At 45.6% G+C, this 22,635-nt stretch overlaps 1 pseudogene; it reads right to left on the bottom strand.

Moving 5' to 3' along the window:
- Positions 1–1,391: 1,391 nt before the first annotated feature.
- LOC138171471 (ELMO domain-containing protein 3-like) lies at positions 1,392–22,549 on the bottom strand (annotated as a pseudogene).
- Positions 22,550–22,635: the final 86 nt, after the last annotated feature.

A 22,635-nucleotide genomic window follows, 5' to 3' on the forward strand; every position in this document is an offset into this window, starting at 1 on the left:
GAAAAAAAGAACAAAGTAAAAAAGTGCACAGCAGAGAACAAAAGAAAACTCACAAGGAAGCAAAGAAAAGATGGACAATTCTCAGCACAATGAGTATTATTTATATATAGGCTTTCTTGAAATTAAAATTTATTGTTACCTATTTTGAGTCCTCTTTTATGTTCTGCTATGCACATGACACGCTTTTATTTCTAACTTTGTATTTAAGTTCCAATATTTAAGTTATGATAAATTTTTGTTTCTATTTTCTATTTGTGATCTGGTGTTTGAGTCTAAAATAAAATTTTGGAGAAAAAAAACAAAAAAAAAAGGAAAAAAGATGGGGATGATTATACCTACTTTATCCACCTCATAAGGTTAATATGAGGACCAAATGAGCCAACAGACAGGGAGGGCTTTAAAAATCAGTAAGCCATCAGCAAAGTACAAGACATCTGTATTAATCAACAATGAAAACCCAGAAAACAAAGAAAACACTTACATAAGTATTGGGAGGCACAGCATAGGGGAGAAAAAAAGAATTTGGGGGTGGGGACAGAGAGAGGAAAGATGCTTAGTTACAATTATTAGTAACTGTGGAAGCAATGTGAGTTGCACAGTCACTAATTTTGGAAGTCAGATATTTTGTAGCTCTACTGAGTGGTTCTACAATCATACACATTTTTTTCCTTTTCCTCCTAAATCTTCCATGGCTCCCTATGATCTCTAGGAAAAAATAGAAGCTTGTTGGCTGCCATTTAAAAGCCTTTTACAATTCATCTCCAGCCTTGGTTTCCAGACTGTGAGCCCTCGGGCATCAGAAGCACCTGACAGATGCTCTGACTGACTGGTATTAACTCCCCTGCAACCTCTCTACAGTTAGGTCCTGATTAGTGTGAATAACAGTAAGGGGATCCCTGGGAACTGGATGCTCATTTGAAGCCACACTGAATGTTTCCACTGGGCAGGAGCCACGTCTACATAACTGTAGCTTCCAATAGGTCAAATTCAAATTCATAGGACCACTTCAAGGAATTCATTATGTGCACTAATCAGGACCAAACCATAAATTCCAGCCAATCTGTCCTATTTTCTGTTCCTCACACTTGGCGTTTCATCTGCTGCCTCTGTGACCTTGCACAGGCTGCGACCCCTGTGCCTGCCATGCCCTCCCTCCCTGGCTGCCCCTTCTTGGAATCCCTAACTCCCTTCAGGGTTCAGTTCATGTGCAGATCTTCCTATTTGTTCTCTAGAGAAAGTCTTAAATAACTTCGTGTCTCCTTATCAATGTATACTTTGTATTTTCCACTCCCACCAGAATATAAACTTTGCCATTTTTGTTTGGATGTTTGTGCATCCCATGGCTCTGACCCAGCAGGCACTTATCCACAGCCTGGAGGTTAAAGGTATTAGGCATGCCTGCCTCCAGGCCAGGATCCTCTAAAAGCTTATACCTCACCAACAGAGGAAAGGGATGACCAGGCTAACCAAGCTATTCCTAGTGATGGCCTGCATGGGCTCCTCCAGGATCTTCAAGCTCTGGCATCCAAATCTTGGCCCTTCTTGAGTCAGACAGCCTGCACACCCTCCATTGTGTCTAGCTATAGTCACAAACTCCTGTGAAGCTGAGGTTCTTGGGGTGGGTGCCATGTGATCTAGAGACATTCTGTGCTCCTGACAAGCCCATCGGAGACAGCCCTTTGGTCCTTTGTTCAAGTAGGTGTCCAGGCTCCTGAGCAGCTGCCTTGGATTCTTTTTGGCCAGTACTTCTAGGTCTGGAATGGATAAGGGTGGGCTGATCCTTTTATCCAATTCAGATAAAGGGATGTGATGGCTCTCTGAACTAAGATAAGCCTTTAGGCTGGAGCAGGTAGTTAGAATTGGGAAATATTCCTGGACTCTAGATACTCCGAGTGTTCCAAATGAGGAAGCTTCACAAGAAGATGGCAGAAAGGTACTGAATCCAGAATTAGGCATGAGAGCAGGACCGGGGCATGTTGGGGACTAAGAGAAGCTAGAAAGGTGCAGTATAGACACTAAGAAGCCATAAAAACAGGGGCAGAGGAAAAAGAAAGCAGGTCTAGGAGACATATCAGCCATCATACAGGAAGTCTGATACAGAACCGGTGAGCCGGTTTAGGAAAATGTAAAGGCAGAGAAAGACAGGACATCTTACAGACCCTACAGTTGAAGGAACTGGTCTTGAGGGTTCTAAGGATCCCCTGGGGGAAGGAGGCTCTGCCTGGTCTGGTACATACCTTTAAGAACAAAGCTGGAGTCTAAAATAGTTTTCTGTTGCGTCCTCCAGATGTAGGCAAGGTGGAGGAAGGCGGCTGCATACAAGTTATTCACTACAGGGATCACTGTGTGCTGGCGATTACATTCTCTATAAGGCAGTGAAGGAGAATGGGAGTGGCTGACTTTTAAAAGCTCAGCAAGTCATTCTTATATTACTTATTAATGCAGGGGAAAACCTCCAGAACTGCTTTTCTTCCCATTCTATGTCTATATCTCACCTACTGCTCACTAAACAAAACAGCCACAAACACAGGCCATTTTCTGACGTTTCCCAGGTCATGCCTGGTGTGGGCTATTGCCTCTTACTTTTCCCAGCAAAGCCCAGAGTGCCTAAAATGGGCTTACTCAGGCTAAAGAGAGGCTCCACTCAGGATCAGCGCCAAGCAGAGCTCTAAGCATGGACTTTACCACAGACTATATGCCTGTAAGCGGCTAGTTAAGGACTGGCACTGGAGGGGGATAAGGGTGGTCTTGCCAACTGCTGCTTAAACATGCCAAGCCTCCTTGAGCCAGCTAATTTTCCATGAGATCAGCCTGGGGACTCACTTGGAGAGACACTCTTCCCGAAGGGCCTGGATCACTATTCGAGTGATGTTTACTGACATCACACAGAAAGGAAAGTGTTGGAACAGAAATGATACCAAGTCAGGGGCTGAGCTAGCTCTTTTCTGCCTTTTCCCCAACTTCTACCTTCCAGAATCCCTCTGGGCCCATCATCCCACCACCACCTCCATGAGCCCCACCTTGTTAGGGTGGAATCTGAACCCAATGTCCTGCTTCTCCCTGTGTGTCACACCATGCCACTAAAGGTGAGGGGGCACTGGAAGGGTCAATTCCCAAATACTCAGCCATGGACCCTGAAGATGTAACTGAGGGCCTTCAATTGTCTCTTTTTTACTCTTGGTCTCTGGCTGTTTCACTGTGATGTAGTCCCTCTACTGGAGGGTTGGCAGAGAAAATAAAAGGGGATGAGATAACACTTTTCCTCATGGTTAGCACTGTTACCACCAACAATCAAGAACAGGCTGAACTCCTTTTCATGTGCCACAAGCATTTGGTTCAGCAAAATACCAAGATGGCCAAATGAATTCCATGACAGACTGGGCTAGGAATCAGGAGGCCTAGGTTCTAACCAAAAATCAATTATCAACCAGCTCTATGATCTGGGGCAGGTCATGTCAAGTTTCTAAGCCTGTTTCCTCATCTGTGAAATGGGGATAATAATTGACCTTACGTATCTCATTCACAGGGCTGTTGTAAGGAACTAAGGAGATACTATGTGAAGACACTTCTAAGGTGTCTTAATAGTCCTATTAAGTTTAAGGTATTTTCCAAAGATACTGTCTAAAGACCAACAATTAACTTAGAGCAAGTTTTTAAAATTTAAGAGCAAAACCAACATAAAGGCAAAACTGCTCTGCCCTGAAGACCTTTATTATGTGATAGTGGCTACCTGATATTCAAGACTGATTGGACTAGGCACACTGCTCCAAAGAGCTGGGCCTAAAGGAGTCAGGGTGAGGCTCTCTAGGCCAAGTCCCCTGAGGACTAAGCCCTCTTTCATGTACCTTTAGCCAACTCCAGAGGAGATCCTGGGGTCATCCCTTAGGCTGTGTGCCCCAAACTTGTGTCTGATCCCTTGGACAGCACTTTGGAAGAAGTGAGAGACTGAGTCTATCCTTCCAAAACTCACAAGTGTGGATCACGCAGAAAAATTTCATTTGTCTAAGGTATCACAGAAGAGACTTTTAGGGTGTAAAAGGATTTAAGAAATCACCTCATCCATCTCTTTCATTTTACAGATGAAGAAGTAAAAGCCTACAGGGTTCAAGTGACTTGCCCAGGGTCACACAGCTAATTGATAGTAGAACTGGGGCTAAAAACCAGGCACTTGGATCATGAGATCAACGTCCTCTGTACCACAATAGGCTGCTTCTCCATCTTCTTGCCTGATAAATAGAGTAAGTCAGTAAATATCAGAGAAAAAACACAAACCTCAAAGAATCCTGTAGAAACAAGTTAAAATTAAATGACATGGTAGTAGGCAGATGAAAAGAAAATGCTGCCTGGCTCTCGTTTTTCAGAAACAGAACTGGACTGATGAATGTCTGGCTGGGCTGCTTCTAGGGGATGTGCTAAAGCCCTCTCCTGATCTAGGCCCTCATCCATTTAGAGACTTAGACCCCTGGATACAGAAAATGAAGTGGTCCTCCTTCCCCAGACCTCTTGGTGGAAGAAGGAAGCACCATCAAGTCTGTTGCACTAGCAGTGAGCTCCTCTGTCTCCTCTACTCGGAGGGGCTTACAAGGCAGCCTCGATGAACACAGTCCATCTAGATACTGCAGAATCATTTTGTTCATGGGCCACAGTTGACAATGAAAACAAAGTAGGCTAAATTCTACATACTAGTAAGAATTATTTTCTTAGAAGACCAAGCATCTTCAGAAACCAGCTTAGATCTTTCTTCCAGAATGGCACAGTTATGAAGACAAGTCATTCTGGTCTCCCCCTTTTCTAAATTGAGGGTTTCAATAAGAAATAAGGCTAATAAGGTCAATATTTAGGGAGCAAACAGTTGTGTAAGGCCTAGGATTGCATTTTCACTTTTGCCCTGGACACTGGAGCTTACAATACACTCAGCAGAAAACAGGGTCATAGGCTGAAGGAGAATTTAATTCCAACCTACTTGTGGACTTTAAGGCCCAGAGAGGGAAAATGATGCCCAAGATGACGTAAAAAGAAGGAAAAATAAAAGCAGCATTAAAGAAACAAACTTTCCATTACCCTCCCTCCACCCCTTGTTTCAGAGGACCACGTGACTGCTGTGCTCCAGACCCCACACTCACTACTGCACTTCCAGAGATCATCACCCCCACCCCCACCCCCATCTCACCAAGGCCTAGCCACTCCTCTCTGACTGAAGCTCAGGGTGGGCTTGGCCACTTCAGGCCCACAGCTGAGTGTGGAGTGGGAGACAAAAGCCCTTTATAGCTCCACACTCTGCTCCTCTTACCTTGGAAGCCAAGCTTCTCCCAGTGGGCTCCATAGAGGGCACACAGTCAAATCTGGAACCCATGAGCTTCTTATACATGGTCTGAAGGACACACCCATGTATGAAGTCTTCATTATCTAGGCTGCCTAGCTCATAAAACACAGAAGTCCTCTTTCCTTCCCTACAGGATTCTTTGGGGTGTGTGTGTTTTTTCTCTGATATTTGCTAACTTATATTTATCAGGCAAGAAGACCTACTTCACTCCCCCATAAGAGCTCCCCAAGGAGGAGAAGAGCTCAGAGGCTGTAAGCTGAGACATCCCCAATCTGAAGCCAGGCCAGGCCTAAGTCCTGCTCAAGGCTCATCTTCCTCCCAAACCTTCAGTTGCTGCCCACCTTCCTAAACACCTGAAAAGGCCTCCAATGCTTATCCCTGGCAGGAGACAAGGAGGCAATCAGGACGCCTCTCCCATCCCCCATCTTAACAGGTATCTGACAGTAGGCAAACTGGTAGAGAAAACAGGTCCCTTCTTACCACCCTGGAGACGTCAGCTAAGCCACACCTGGGCCTGGCTCTACTGAGAGGTCACTTACACTGGGCAATGGCCAGGATTAATTCCCGTTCTTCCTGAAGGCCATCACTCAGCTGGGGGGGGGGGGGAGAAAGATGCAGCTAAAGAGAACAGAGAGCCGTCTCTGGGGAACTGCTGACCAGACTTTCTTCTGAGGAAATGAAAGAAGGAATGGGCTGGAGGACATCCAAGGTGCAATCAAATCCATTTATCGGCATGCAGGGGCTCAGTGGGGTCACCAGAGCCCCCCCCCTCCCCCCCACAGGACAGGATCCTGGGCCAGAGAACTAGAAAGGACCTTGAGGGCCTTTGCTGGACCTCCAGGTGTGAAACCAAGTAAGCCCTAAGCACTCTGTAGCCAAGAACTCTCCCTCCAGCTCAGGCACCACTAGGCATTGTTCTGCCTTTGGTGCTTTTTCTGGACTTTTCTGGAAAAAGATAACAACTATCTTGACTCTCGATATCGTACTGTGGCTGCTGAGAAGCATCTGTGGAAAATACCCCACCTGGCCAGATGTGTTAGAGTAAGCTTTCCTGGTAGCTTGCTGCATGGGTTTCTCTCCTGCCAGGTAGATGAGAAGGCCCAGGGTTTGTAGCAAGCTCGTTCTAGCCCGGGGGCATCTTAATCTTTTTGGTCATGGGACCTTTTAGCAGTCTGGTGAAACCTATGGACCCTATCTCACCATCATGTTTTTAAATGCATGAAATACATAACAGAATTACAAATGAAACAAGTTCTTACTAAAATATAGATACATTTATAGGAAAAAAAAAGCTCCTGTACCCCGGGTTAAGAATCAGCCCTGGGAGGGGAAGTGAGGAGTCAGGAACCCACCCCAAAGCCAATGCAGTTGCAGCCTCTTGGGGAACTAAGCACAAAACTCACATCACAACAATGCACTTTCTAAGCTAATACCAGGCTCAAAGGTATCCATGGAAGAGCCTTCCACAGCCCAAGAATGCCACCCTTTCCCAACTGCTGCTGGCTCCTGGCAGTGACCAACCAGCCTCCTCCAGCACAACCCCACCCTCTTCTCAAAGACTCCCTTCATTCCCTTTCTCCTGGATGACACAAGGGTTTCTGAAATCCTCATCACTCTAAAGGTGACTGACCCCTGTTCACTCAGGAGACCCCTGGGAGTCTCAGGTGCTTCTTCCTGATTTTTTTTCCCTTCCCCACAGATTATATAATATTGACTCAGCTGAGTTCTTGCTCACTCTGGGCCCACAGGACAATTCTGTGGCAGCTACACACAGGATGCCCTTCATCCTACTTGGCTGCCTTCTCCTGGTCCTGTGATTTACACTTGGAGGCTAAAGAGAAGCTGGCTTGCTTCAGTCTTAAACATATCCTGGCCATACCCTGCAAATGGAGAGGTCAGCTCTCTGGAAGTGCTGGAGGGCCTCATGGAAGGAAATCAGCTGCCTGGGTCTGTGTGGGCTCTCCCAGCTGCCTGCAGACAAAGGAGGTCCAGCTCCAGGGTGCACAACCTGTCTCAAAGCACGCTTGAACAGCTACATGTGGTCCTGACTCACAGCCCAGAGTCTTATCCACCTGACCTCTGTTCAACGACCCATGTGGAAAAACCCCAGAGGACTGAAAGCATGCAGGCACTGCTGGGCCCACCCTAAGCTCAGTCACCAGGTGTAGGGACCCCTGATTGCCTTGTCTGACTTACTGTAGCAGCTCAGACCTTGGGCCAGGGAAAAAGGACCAAAGAAGGGGGAAAGTTATCTTTGGTGTTCCCTCCTCCCCCATCCTGTTCCCTTCAGCTAAGCAAGCTGTTACCTGACAAGTCTCAGCTGATAAGGACTTACCTTACTATCCCTTTCAAGGTGGATTCTAGAACCTACAGGGCAGGTCTGGGGCTGCTCTCTCCCCTGGAAGCCATTGCTCCCTGGCTTCCCCTCCCACATCCCAGATTGCCCACAGCTACTTCTCAGAGGCACCCCAGGAGTGTGCCAAAGCTGCTCTTTCACTGGCTCATCCCCACAACCCTGGGGCAGGAATTGGAGAGGTGAGGAGGCTGAGACTCAGGAAGAGGATTTGTTCTAAGTTAGTGACTTCCCACCTTTCTGAATCTGAGGAACAATTCTGTTTGGAGGCTTTACTGGCACAGAATAAATCAGAACCACAATGCTCGGCTGGCATGTGGATGCCCAGACCCATCGCGGCCCAAAGCTTGGGAACCTCTGTCCTTAGACGTCAAGTTGTAGAGGAAAGATGAAAAGAAGGAAGCAGCTTTTGTAACAGCTGTCTTGTGCACAGGCTGGTACCCAGCACCTAAAGCTCCGGGCCCATGTTCTCCACTTACCTGCTCCTGGCTGAATATGTTCCACAGTTTCCCATTCCTCCTGGGCTTGGAGCACCTCCATGCCATCACCTGCAACTGTGAGAAAAGAGACCTATCAATGATTAGAGCAAGCCGATAATTTAAGATGGAAATTGCTGAGAAAGTCAACCCTATCGATGGGCTATAAAAGAGGAAAGGCAGTCAGGGGGCTTCAAGGATTTCTTTCACTTGCCCCCTTCCACTGCTTCTGGGATCATCTCCAATCGTCCTGATCTGTATCTGGCCACTGGACCCAGATGGCTCCAGAGGAGGGAGTGAGGCTGGTGACCTTGCACAGCTCTCTCTCACTAAAATCCAATCCACTTGCAAGGCATGGCCTCACCTTCCTGATGTCATGGTCATCTTCAAGAATGAAGGGCAAGGGGCGGCTAGGTAACACAGTGAATAAAGCACCAGCCTTGGAGTCAGGAGGACCTGAGTTTGGATCCAGCCTCAGACACTTAATACAAAAACTAGCCATGTGACTTTGGGCAAGTCACAACTCCAATTGCCCTCCAAAAAGCAAAAAAAAAAGAATGAAGGTGATGGGGAGCTTGTGCTCAAGCCCCACCCTAAAATATGGTTTTCTGTGTTTATTGTGTGCTATTCTTGTTATATTGTTGTGAAATTTTGTTGACACCAGTTATTCCTACTGTATTTTTGCCAAGTAAGGGACATGAAAGATCTTGGGGCCGAATGTAAGGGTTATGGGATTTAAAGATCTTCCATGCCCCATTGGACTTGCTGACATAGCAGGAAGGGGTGGAGCAAGAGTAAGCGGAAGCCAAGCTGGAGTTCCTGCGGTGGCTGGTGGTGGCAGCGACGGCGGCGGCAGCAGCAGAGGCAGCGGCAGCGGCAGCGCGAAGCCCTTTTTGAGTTAGCCAGAATTTCTGCTAAGGACTCTTGCTGAGGACTGCCAGGGGCCGGAGCTGCTGGGAGCATGCTTCCTGGATGCTGGGTGGTTGCTGTGAGTGGGGAGAGGAGGACCTTTGCCTGAGGTAGCCTGTTCTGTTTTAAAGGCTTGAAAATGTGGGTGCTTTCTACTTTATCTACCTGTGCCAATATCATAACTACTCTGATGGCTTTCACTTTCTGGTTTTGGGACTCAGTCTTTTGGTATCTTAATAAATTTTCTAGTTTATTTCCCCATATGGCAAGCATGATGTATTTTGTGATGGATAATTATATCAGCATATTTGTAATCTCCATAGGCATTGTGAATATGGCATTGCTGATACAGAAGGACAAACATCAATAACAACCACAATTTACACCACTAGTTTGGGTCCGAATTGTTGAGCTGACTCTCCCTATCACTGAATTAGACAGGAATTTGTTCTGCCTTTTTCTGTCATGTCTATGGAGGCGGCCCCCAAAAAGCCAAGACCTAGCTCAATGCTGAAAAGAATCTCACCCCACAACAATGGTCTGATAGAGGCTAAAACAATTATTTCCCTTGTCCGTCCAGAGGAGAGAACTGCACAATAACTGACTTTTTTAAGGATGTATTTTCTTGTTATCATTGAATAATTATGATGACATGAACCTTTGGTCCCCTGCTCTTCCAAGTCTGGAGATACAATCAAACATCCCCACCTACAGTAATTGCAGAACTCAGCAGTTCCTGGGGGCTACAGTCTTTCTCCACTGTTGTCAGAGACACTTGAGGGCAGACCTAGCCTCCATCCTGACCCACCAAGAAAAGCAAAGAGAAATAAACGTCCGTGGCCACAGCCCCTTAGCTCTAGCCCAGTAGGGACTAGCAAGGAATATGGTGGGAAATTCCCAAATATTCAATCCCTAGGAAGTCCAGTCACCAGTTTTGGTGAAGTTTTTGTGTAGCTGACTCTGATTTCTGAGGCTTATGATGTATGTAGGTGCAACAGCAAAAGGAAAGTGCTGACTGATTTCAAGGAAAGCAGAGAAAGGCAGGAATAAATGCTGAGGCCAAGGCTGAGAGGAACTGAGCCCCCTTCCAACTTTCACCTGTGGTCACTTGAGTAGCAAGTTAGAACCAAAATGAGAGGCCGGAGACACTCAAGGAGCAGAAACGTGTGCTTCTCCTCCAGGAGGAGAAAAGACAGGGAAAGAAGCAGCAGGAGCTGGGAAAGGGATTTGCAGTGTTGGAATTGTCAAGAAGGCCTGGTGGAGACTGGGGGCTGGATTTAAACATGGAAAGGGAGCTGAGCTGAAGTAGGATCACAGATGTCACACTGGACAGGACCTCAGGAACCCTGGCCCAACCACTTCATTTCTCCAAAGAGGAGAATGATTTGCCCAAGATCACACAGGTATTACATTTAAGGGGAAAGATTCAAACTCAGTTCCTGTGACTCTATTCCTCTGCAAGATATTGCCTTCCCCGAGCAGAAGTTCTGAGAAGGAAGAAAGAAGGTATCTCTTCCATCTTTTGGGGTTCTGCTTTTTATGTGCAAATGTTTATGGTTGCTGATGATTAAGTTCCTAATAAAAAGGAGAAAGATTTAGAAAGTGAAGAAATCAAAAAGATGGTGTGTGAGAGAGGGATTTGGATTTCAGGGCACAACTCAAAATACAGGAATGATGGCCTCTGGGCCAAGAGTGGCTGCGCCCCAGCAAAGGCTGGTAGGGATGGATTTACCTGGAGTCTTATACATCCTGTCTTGGGTCTGAGAGAGAAAAGGAGAGGCAGGGATAAACTGGGTATATGTGTGGGCTGTGCACCACACAGCAGGGCTCTTAACAGGCCAAGAAGGGTTTGCACACAAATTTTCAGGAGGTCTGTGAGAAAAAATTATGTCTTTGTTTTTCACTAACCACTGACTGAAATTTAGCATTTTCTTTCCTGCAATGGTAAATTTTCAAAAGCCCCTGTTATCCAGAGAAGTCCATGACACAAAAAGACTAAGAGCCCTTGCCATAGAGGACAGTTAAATCAAGGAAGAAGATGCACCAGGACTCTCACAAGTCCAAGGAAAGAGGCCCTGGTAAAGGCAGGGCCTCAGAGGACCCCCTCCAGAAGTGGGCAGAGCTGGCTGACAAGGGAGATGCATGGAAGAGGGCTAAGAGGGAGACTGGAGGTCACAGGTCTGAGTTTAGCCAAGCCCTTCTGCATGAACACACCCATAGAAGGATGAGTCATTGTAAAAGAAAACAGAGGTAACTGTGTGTCGCGGGTAACTGGGTCAGAGGTAACTGAGTGTCAGACTATGGTGTTGGAGCTGGAGGGCAGACTGTCTCAGGGAGAACCATTCAAGTGCCCTGGGGGAAGGGGGAGCATGGCAGGTACCAGAGAAGCAAAACTATGATAAGGACACAATGCAGGACACTCCCCCCCAAGCCCCCCCACACCCAGACAGAGGGAGGAAAGAGAAGGGGAGGCTGGGAAACCGTTCAAACCTGGCAGAGGCACGCTATTGAGCTATGAGAGCTTCAACGGTCCAGGTATCTGCAGGCACTCCCTCTCTGCCAAAAGTGAAGCCCTTTCGAATTCCTGAACTACCTTAATGGTAATTGGTTCCTTCACCCTACTCTGCATCTCTCTCCCACCCAAGAGAGAACATGGCTGCTGGCTGGAAACAAGAACTCTGGAGGGAAAGGGAAGGAAAGGAAAATAGACGAGTCTGATGGGCAGCAAAGACTATATGGGGCTCAGGGAAAGGACAGGTAGGGTCTCATGGACTAAAATTCTACAGGGGAAGTCAGGAATAGCTCAAGAAGGAGATTGTCGAGAAATAATTCTCAAAGGATAGTCTATGAAAAGGCCAAAATGCATGCAGACAGAATTTACAACAGAAAGGTGGTTTTTAAAAATATACCTGGAAATAAAGGTGGGTCAAAGCAGCAGAAGGATCATAGCTCAGAGAGGACAACAGAGAGAAGGCAATGATTTCATTTTTGTTTTGGCAAGAAGAAGGATTTTGGAGTGAGAGGGACAGGACAAACACAGCTGACAGAGAAGCGATTCCCAAAATCAACAAGGAGAAAGTCCAAGAGCTCCTGGCCATCCCCTGACAAATCCAAGGGACTTGGCCCAGCAGAACTATATCCTCGAGGCCTGAAAATCTAACCTGTGTGACCTCTGAACCACTGTCAGTCTTCTCAAGAAGGTCATGGGTCAATAATGCAAAGAAAAACACCATGAAGAGACTTAAGAAGTCTTGGGATGGAATAGAAATCTTGCTTCCAGAGGACTGATGATGAGGCACTGTACAAGAGAGCAGGAGGGCTGCACGTGCTGTCGTGGAGGGGCTTCTCTTAGCCACAAAGGAGGGCTCTAGGGTGGAAACAGGTTACCAGAAAATGATAATGATGTTGGGGGAAAGAGAAGCTACCAAAAATACTTTTAAAAAGAAAGATTGTGGGGGTGGCTAGGTGACACAGTGAATAGAGCACTGGCCCTGGAGTCAGGAGGCCCGGAGTTCAAATCCAGCCTCAGACACTTGACACACAAAACTGGCCATGTGACTTTGGGCAAGTCATTTAACTCCAATTGCCCTCCAAAAAAAAAGAAAAAAAAGATTGTGGAGAAAAGAAAATAGGCATAGAGAAGATAAACATCCCAATTTTTTTTTTTTTTACCAAGAAAGTGAATGCCATCTTGGGTTGGATTTATTAAGAGGAATAAGGGATAACACCGTGGTTGTCAGTGGATAGCCCTGGAGGACCTGAGTTCCAATCCAGCTTCAGACATTTATGAGCTGTGTGACCCTGGGCAAGTCATGTAACCCCAAATTCTTCTTCCTCACCCTCCTTCCCCCCAAAAAAGAAGGATAGAGATAAGGTAAAGTATCCAAGGGATCATAATGAGAAAGACTTTAAATTTATACCAGACAAAGAAATTGGGGATGCTTAGCCTGCAAAGAAGATCTGCTGAGGACAAGGGAGACATGATAACTGTCTCCTAGTACTTTGAGGGTCGTCGCATGGAAGAGGGATTCAACTTGTTCTCCAGATCACAGAATGAAGGAGCAATGTGTGAAAGTTGCAGAGAAGCCAATGTGGGCTGGATGTTGTAGCAGCAAGCACCCCAAGCGTCCTCAGGGTTTGCAGCTACCACAGGTTCTTGGATCTGCTTTGTTAAAGGAAAGCAACTCAAAATGGGTTAACAAGCTTACTTTAATCAGTCAGACATATATCGTTTACCTTGTTCAGGAGAAAAGGTCAGCACCCTGAACCTCAAAGTATACAGGCATAATTATCAAGACAGAAACATCAAGTAGACAGATTTCCAAACTGTCCAACCATTACATCCATACCCAGTCAACATCTGGGTTTCCACATTCTGGGTTTTTCAAAGCCGGGGGACTCTCAACAACAGCTTCCCAGAATTCAGATCAAATCACAGAACACTCCTCAAAGTGAGTCCCAAAACAAAGTTACACATCAGGGCTTATATAGCCTTCTCCTGGCTCAGAGAATGTAACAACCTTATTGACTCACTGGCCAATCAAGAAGTATCTACTGAAAAACAAGCCTCCCACCCCAGGCTTCAGGTGCACATTAGCCTAGGGGCAGGGAAGATCTTTAAAATTTACATTTCCATTACAGATGTGCAGAAACCTCCTAACAACTGGAGCTCTAGGAGACAGAACGAGTGACCTGGGAAGGTCATGGATACTCTCTGATGGAAGGCCCTCCAGAAAAGCTGAATGAGTTGCAGAGAGGCTTCACTTTCAGGTATGGCTTGGACTAGATGGCTATTGAGGACCTTTCCACCTTTGAAATTCTGTGATTCTTTCCACAAATTCCATCACATTTTGTTTTCATAGGCTTCTCAAAATTCCCTTGCACTGGTCTCTGGGGCAGGAATGAGCACCAGTTGGAAAGTATGGAGAGACATGGGATTCAGGCTCCTCTGGGACCATGGATGGTCTTGGAGGTTTGAAAGATAAAGGGTCCTCACTCCAAGCTGCCAGGTCAAGGAGGAGGGGGCTGTTCTTGAATATTCTGGCTTGGTGTCATGGTAGACTGGCCAGAATAATGAAAATCCCAAACTGAAATGTCAATCTAGCATGTTAAGCATGGCGAGATTAGCCCAAACCTGGTGTCTTTCTTTTTCTCTTACAACTCTGTAAACTACTTTCTCTGATCCTTCTTGCTCTCTCTGGGAGATGAAAAGGTAAATATTTTTCTTCTTTTATAGCAACAGAAACTTTTACAGCAAAAGGAAGATGACTGAGAAAACAACCCAGTAAAGTAGGAAAAGAACTGAGAGAAACAATAGACATTTGCTTTTTTTCCAAATGCTTTCAGGAATATTCTATCTGCTCCCCACAATCTTCAAGCTAGGTAAGGCAGATATTATTGTTCTGACTTTAGAGACCAAGAAATAGAAACAGAGATGAAATAACATGCTCAAAATAACCTAAGAAACCAGCTGCAGCATTGGAAGCAGAGCCTGGGTCTTCTGATGCACGAGCCCAGAGCTCATGATCACAAAGTTAAGTCTCTAGAATTCATTGAAAGGGAGAACAAGAGAAGTGTAAATGACCTAGAACAGATCTCTGGAGGCCTGAGTCAGACCATCCTCACACTGACAAAGTTCTAAGTATGCCTAGGGTTACCAAGCAGGCTCACCGTCTGGCTCCAGTCCACTGCCTTCCTCCATCAGAGCCTGGAGGACCTTCTGGTGCTTCAGGGCAGAGATCTGCAGGAGCCGGAGACAATCAGTATCAGGATGGATCAAACATATTTTTCCCCAGTGATGCCTCTATAAAGCTTCATTCATTAAAATGCTCTGTTGCCACAAGCATTTCAAGCCTTGGAATTGACTAAATCCTGGGGTTTCAGAAGGAAAGGTTTGGAAATAATATGAAATTACCAGAAAACCATTAGCTCAGAGGAGCCCCAGGGTGTCTTCTTTTGCCCTGTACTGAGCTTAAACTACAGTGATGACAATCCCACTCCCAGGCTTTCCAGCCAGACTGAGAAATGTTAATCTCACATCATTACAGATGAAGCCTTATTTAAATGATCTGGCCCTTCCTCCTTTTGTGGTCTCTGTTTCTTGAGAGAACATGCCAAGACAAAGAAGCATCTTAACTAGTGTTCTAATACTTCACATTTATAGAGCACCTGGAGGCTGACAAGGTGCCTTCCTCACAAGAACCTTAAGGGATGAGCAGGACAAGCCTTATTCTCATTTGACAGATATGTAAACTGATGTAACTTCCTCCTGATCATGCAGCTAGCAGCCAGGAGTAAGCATCTGAATACAGGCCAACTCAGTAGAAGGTCATGCTCTTTCCCCTAAGCCATAGTTACCCCAGGATTGCTAATTGGGGGTGTGGCCTTACCTTAATGAAAATATTTGAAGGCTGTTATCTATAGGGTGAGACTTTGCTTCCCTATCAAAAGTTCCAGTCAACAATACAGCAAAGATGGTAAATGTTAATAATTAAAAGATATATTTTTTCAAAGTGCCCCTTGATTTTTGGGACAGAAGTCCAACTCCCAAAGTAAGGCTAACTGGAACTTTAAAGCTTTTATAATCACAAATAATGATGTGGCAGTATGGAGAGCTAGGGGACAGATATGTATATGAAAGTGCTTGCTGAACGACTGCTCTATGGCACTTCTAAAGGTCACAACTGACACATGCGGAGAGATATATACAGGTACACATCTGATGGCTGGAAGGAAGCTGCCTTGCTCATCAATTTGTACAGAGAACTCAACAGAAGTCCTCATGACCTAAAGGAAATAAGGAGAGGAATCAGTTTCCTAGGCATGTGTCCACCTTCCAGACAGGATCCCCAGTTTAAATGATTCAAAAATTTTATGCCTAGGGGTGGCCAGGTGGCACAGTGAGTAAGAGCACTGGCCCCAGAGTCAGGAGACCTGGGATCAGTTCCAGCCTCAGATACTCAGCACCCACCCACACCCACCCACCCACCCACACACACACACACACACACACACACACAACTGGCTGTGTAACCTTGAACAAGTTACTTAACCCCAATTGCTTTAAAAAAAAAATTTAATGCCTGTAAGTGTCCCAATGCATCTTGACTCCTATGTTCCTTAAAACAGATTAACTTCTGAGAATGTAATTTTTTAAAAAAGGGAAGAAAAAACTACTGACCTGCCTCATATCCTACTCCCTCATGTGACAAATAGGGAAAGGAAAGCCCAGGGGTTCACAAAGAAGGTGAGTAGCCAAGTTGAGCCTTGAGCACAAGGCCCCCAACTTCAGGGCTCTCTTCCATGTCCCAAACACTTTCCTTCAAACAAGCCTCCTTCAAGGTCTGATGTTAACCTCCCCACACTACCCCTCTACACACTTTGAACTCTTGACAACTGGGCAACTGGTTACATATCATTTTGCTTCCCCAACTACACTGTTCAGAGAATCCTGGGCTGTCAGATTTGGAAAATATCTTTGAGGTCATCTAATCCAAACCACACTTTAGTAGTAATTCCCTGTGTAACTTACCTAACAGGTGATGGCTTCCATTCAATGATAAACACCCTCTCATCCAGCACACCCTACACATCCTAATCATTCTAAATGCCCTGAGGCTCATCATCCATACCACCCCTCCCCATCTCCCATCACTTGATTCCTCATTCCCATCCCCTTCAACCTTCCTTGAAAAATTCCAATCAAATGACACCCACCTTCCTCGGTGCCCTCTGGAATGCCTGTTCTATAGGCAATAAACTTCCCTTCATCCTAAATCTGTTCTCCCACCCTTTCCATCTTTGAGCTGTCAATGAAACCTGGCTTTCCCTAATGATACATTCTCTCTGGCCACCCTTTCTAACACTGGCTGTATCTTCACTCACTTCCCTCAGCTCACTGGTCAAGACAGGGGAGTTGGAAGGCCCCTTGCTCACCACTGCCACTTCCAGGTTCTCCCCATACCCCCACCACTCATGCTATTCACCTCTACTATACAATCAAAATCCCAGTATAGTTGATTCTTGTCATTCATGGTAGCTATGTTCTATAAAGTCATGGTGTACAATGAATTGGCAAACACAAAACCATTGCTCCTGGGGGAAATATAGGGTTAGGTCCCTGTGAGCCTCTGATCACAACATTTACTGAAGTACTTTCCAGAGCAGCCTCCTGGACAGATTGCTGGATCTTCTTTCCCTTTTTATGGCTGTACCATATTGTTAACATTGAACTCAGGGCCAACAGCACTGTCATTCAGGTCTAGCACACATACTTTCTCCATAAGGTACTTCCTAGCCTTCTTCCACTTAGGAACACTAAACATCATTAAAGCACTGTGTTTAGGGGCAGTTTTAAATGACAAAATCACCAACAAAAATTGTGGAACAATGTGGTGCTAAATAGACTAAAAGGACACTTGTTTATAGAGCTGAACCAAGAAGGGAGAGCACCACTTCACTCAACCTCAGCCAGACACAGGCTGGACAGCTCAAGGTTTTCATCACTCTGCACGTGTCCATAAATGATAGTGAAAACCATGTAAGTTACAAATAAACTTCAGTAAGAAGGCTAATACCCCAATACAGAATGCAAACAAGGACTGCTGCTGTCTGCAAACCTCCTCAATGGTCTGCGTACATGGTTCACAACTGTTCTCTGCTTCCCAACTCCTGTCCTCACACTAGGGAACTTCAGCATCCACACAGACTCTCTCCCTCAAACACCCTGGCTGCCCACGCAGTTCCCCAACCTACTTCCTTTTCAGGTCACCACGCTCTCCTGTTTCTCCTCCTACCTCTCTGGTCACTCCTTCTCTGTCTCCTTTGCTGGACCTTTCTACAGTTTACTCCCTCTAAGCACAGGTGTCCCTCAGGGTCCTTCCCTGGGCCCTCTTCTCTTCTCTCTCTATACTACTTTCCTTGGGGATCTCATCTGTTCCCAGAGATTTAATCACCACCTCTATGTTGATGATTTTCAAATCTGCCTATCCTGCCTCAAATTCTCTGCTGATTTCCAATCTAGCCTCATCTTTAATCACCTTTCATACATCCCAAACTGGAAATCCATAACAGAAATCATTATCTTTTCCCCTAAACTTGCTCTACACCCTACCACCCCATCTACTTTCCCTATTTCTGTTGAAGGCAACATCACTGTCCCAATCCCTCAAGCTTCCAACCTAGGCATCATCATTGACACCTCACCATCTCTCACACTCTATATTTAATCTGCCAACTTCACCTTCACACTATCTCTCTTGAATATTCCCTCTTCTCTCATTTGACATTGCCACCTCTCTGGTATAGGCCCTTATCTCCCCATAGCTGGACCACTGCAATAGCCTGCTGGCAAGTCTGCCTGCCTTGAGTCTCTCCCCACTCCAATGCATGTTCCAAATAGACACCAAAGTTATTTTTCTAAAGTGCAGGTCTAATCATCTCAACCTCACTCCCACGCAATAAACGGCAATGGCTCCCTGTTGCCTCAGGGATCAAATACAAAATCCTCTGTTTGGCATTTGAAGCCACTTATAACTTCCCCATTCCCCCCCTTTCCAGTCTTCCTACACCTTACTGCCCAACAGGTACACTTGGTTACCCTGGATTCCTTGTTGTTCCACAAACAAGACTCTCCATCTCCTGGCTCCAGGCATTTCATCTAGCCATCCCCCATGCCTGGCCTGTTCTCCCTCCTCATCTCTGCCTACTGGCTTGCCTGATGTCCCAAGAAAAACCTCCCCTTCTAGAGGAAGCCTTTCCCAGCCCCCTTAGTTTTTGTGCCTTCTCTCTGTTACTTCCTATTTATTCATTACTTGTCTCGTTTGCATATTCTCTCCCCAATTAGACCATGAGCTCCTCCAGGGCAGGGGCTGTCTTTCACCTCTTTTTGTGCTCCCAGAGCTTAGCACAGGGCCTGGCACAGAGTGTGAAATGCATTAATTAATCTTGACTGACTGACTGTCCAGTCTGCACCTAAAGATCTGCAGGGATGAGAAGCTCCTTCTCTTTGAGGCAGCCCAACCAGCTTTTAGAGAACTCTGGTAGGAAGGTTTTCCTTGCATTCAGCTGAAATCTGCTGATATTTCCCCTCCTGTCCCTAGTTCTATCCTCCCGGACCAAGTAAAATGAGGTTAATTCCTCTTCCCCTTTGTGGCCTTTTAAATATTTGAAAAGCACAATTATGTCTGGCCTCACCTCTTCATTCCCCCACCTCTGAGTCTTCTCTTTTTCAGATCAAACACCCCTGGTTCCTTCAACCAATGTTTATACACACTCACTATCTGGACACGATCCACCCTGTCCATGTCCTTCCTAAATCAGGGCATCTGGTACTAAACACTCCAGACACAGCCTGACCAGCCTATAGCATATGACAGCTATTCCTCCCCTCATCCCAGGCACTGTAAATTTACACAAGTATTTAAGACTACCTTAACTTTCTCTACATCCTTGAAAGCAAAGATGTCTTTTGCTTTCCATGTGTCTCTTGGTTTCTGGGCACTCAACACGTTCAATAATAATTTCACAGATGTAGAGCTAGAAGGAATTTCACAAGTTATCTGGCTCAATCCCTTCCTTTTATATATGAGGAAACTCCTTATGATTAATCCCCTGCTGGTTCTATATTTTTCTAGGCTTCATTTTATGAATCCTTTTTCTCTCTTACCTAGTTTATCCCCATTGAGACTGGGAAGACCCACCCAGGATTGCTTAGAGTAACTCACCTATCTTGCTATAGAGAAGCTAAATAAATAAAAATACTGGAACAACACAGAAATAGCTTTATCTAAGGACTGGCTACTGTACCCACTGGCAACAGGCAATCAGGACTTTGTGAGCCTTATGTGATTACTAGGTTTATTACAACAGAAGTGAACATGCCTGTGGGACCCAAAGAGTTCACAATCCACACAGAAGTCTGTCATATACACCAGCAGGACAAAGGAAGGAGGAGTTACCAGGATCTCTACCTGAAGGAGTGTGGCATGGGAGGGCAAAGGTACAGTAAAGGAGGGAAAAGGACAAAACTGCTCCCGAAGGGGAAGAGCAAGGGAAGGGCAAAAGTCACACTCTCCCTTGGGAACTGCTAGACCATGAAAATAGGAGGGTCTCCTTCTCTGTGAGGGTCCAGCTGCACAAGCCTAGTGCAGACTGACTGGGGCCTGCCTTAACTTCCAAGGACACACAGGGAGTCTGGCTTGGGACGCAAACAACAAATTATGTGAGGGGGTGGGGGGGGGCTTCATCTTTGATGCATTAGGAGTTTCCTGCATATTCTGGGTCCAGTGATTCTGGAAATTATGACAACTCGAAAAGACAAGTTCAGGGGATTCCTTCACATTTCTTAACATCAGCAACATTAGAATATTTTAAAGTAGGGCAAGCTGATGGTCCCACTCAAAGAGACACCAGAGAATCTAAGAGTCATCAAGACAGAGTAAGCAAGGTGTTTACTAGAGATGCAGTAGTGGAAGCAACAGGGGACACTTGAAATGGCTAAGGAAAAATGGCTATTTCCCAGGTTTCAGGGTTTTCACCCAAAAAAACACACAGGAGAGCTGCAGGAATAGGAAACTTAGACATAGAAAATAGATTTTAAGCTCTTACCTAAATGTTATTTCATCCCCAATGCTTAGCACAGCAATCTACATAAATTAGATGCCTACCAAATGTCTGACAAATTGAACTTGGATGCAAATAGTAAGTTCCTCAAATAGTGTAATGCCATGAACAAGCAGCTTTCCAGAAGAATGGTACTGTGAACAGCTTTTAAGATTCTGATTACACAGTATAGTGAACACTCTATTTATTCCATAACAAATCAAAGCAAAACTTTCACAGAAAATCAAAGTACAGCATTCACAATATTACAACTTCTCAAAGTACAATAGTCAAAGTCTTCCACTCATGGGGCACTTTTAAGTTAAATCAATCAGTCACTTATTCAGCAAAGTCTTGATTAACTCAATCAGTCACTTATTCAGCAATCAATTACTAAGTATCATACACAAAACCCTCTACCCCTTAGGTCACTAGTAAACTATAATTCCATAATTACTCAGTACCTAGGGAGAAGTCTTTTCATCTTGACTTGGGGCCGGTTCTCAGATTCCCTGGATCCTCTTCCATGGTCCCAGATTCTAACTGGATTCACCAGACTGTCACCTGGGTTCACTGGCAGAGAGCTCCCAATTCCTTGACCAGCTCTCTGGGTAGGTCCTGCTCCACACTGAAGTTCACAGGGTCTGGTCCATGTCAGATCCTTCACCATTTCTGTTCCAGGGAATTCAAGGCTCAACCAAGCCACAAACAGACAAAGTCTCAGCATCCCAGTCATGCTTTCTCAGTCACCTGGGCTCCTGACTCTGGGCTCCTGGGCTCCTGGCTCTGGATTCTGGGCTCCTGGGATCCTGTTCAGAAGAAGCTCCACCACCACAAGTTCTCAGGAAACTCTGGCTCAGTTCTTCATTCTCTCTTCTGTAGCTGCTCTGCCATGAGATGCTGGTCTCAAGAAATTCTGACTGTGCCTCTCTGGGGCTTTTCCTTATATACACACAGCATTAGCTTCCTGTTTCAGCCAACCCCTTCCTGTTACATCAGTAATAGGAGACAGGAGTTATTACTTTCTGTTTCCCCAACAGAGGCTTGATCAGTTACTAAGTGCTAAGTACCTGCTACCTTTGCCAATACAAAGGGATCTTCAAATTCAAATTATATTACCATTACAAATAGTTCCTCAAAAAAAATCCCAGCCTCCTGGATGGGAGGAGGGTTTAAATGGGATGAATTAGAGTCAGTAGACTATAAATCTTTTATCATATATTCCTAAATCCTCCTTTGAGCAGTGGATGTTTTATCTTCCATTTGCACTAAAAACAATATTCTCTAATACTCTGGTCGCAGGTAAGAGCTCTTCCCTGTCCATCTTCTCTCTCCTCCCCATTAAGGGGACAGCAGGCTCTTTCATTCATGTCTCAACAGTATTCCTTTAGGAAAGCCTTGGGAACTCAGTACAACATGGCTCAGTATAAAATTTCTGGAAGAAGCCACAGGCAACAGGTGAAAAGTCAAGGCTACTGTCTTTTCATTGGTCATGCAGGCTGAATCCAAAGAAACAGGACTCATAAGAAATCAAAAGGCAGCTGGTAACTTCAAGATTCCTGTCCAGCCATCAATGGGGGACTCAATTCTCCCTTGGAATCTTCCAAAGATGCACTGATGTTGGTGGCTTGGATTTGCCAGCTCTCCTGTGCTGCAAGGCCAAGCTGACTCTGCAGATCAAGTGTCTGGGCCCTCAGATCCAAGTGAACCATTGATTCCCCCGCAGTTCTGCCAGCATGAATATCAGGCTATGTTTCCATGTACCAGAAAGTACTGACAAAACCCAGGCCCCATGAAGCGTTGTTCTTCTTGTGTAGCAAACAAAGTCCTAGGCAGTGGCTGGGGCTATTGTGTTCAAGCCTGCAATAAAAAGCAAACTCATGTTATCATCTACAAGAGTGGTCTCTAACAGAGAGGACTGGTACCCCCAGCAGGCGATGGCATCGCTCCACAGGGTAACCAGCCAGAGGATG

The sequence above is a fragment of the Petaurus breviceps genome, unplaced genomic scaffold (genome assembly GCF_028583685.1).
Source record: "Petaurus breviceps papuanus isolate PSGF00001 unplaced genomic scaffold, PetGlider_PUasm1.0 446, whole genome shotgun sequence".
Classification (NCBI taxonomy): domain Eukaryota; kingdom Metazoa; phylum Chordata; class Mammalia; order Diprotodontia; family Petauridae; genus Petaurus; species Petaurus breviceps.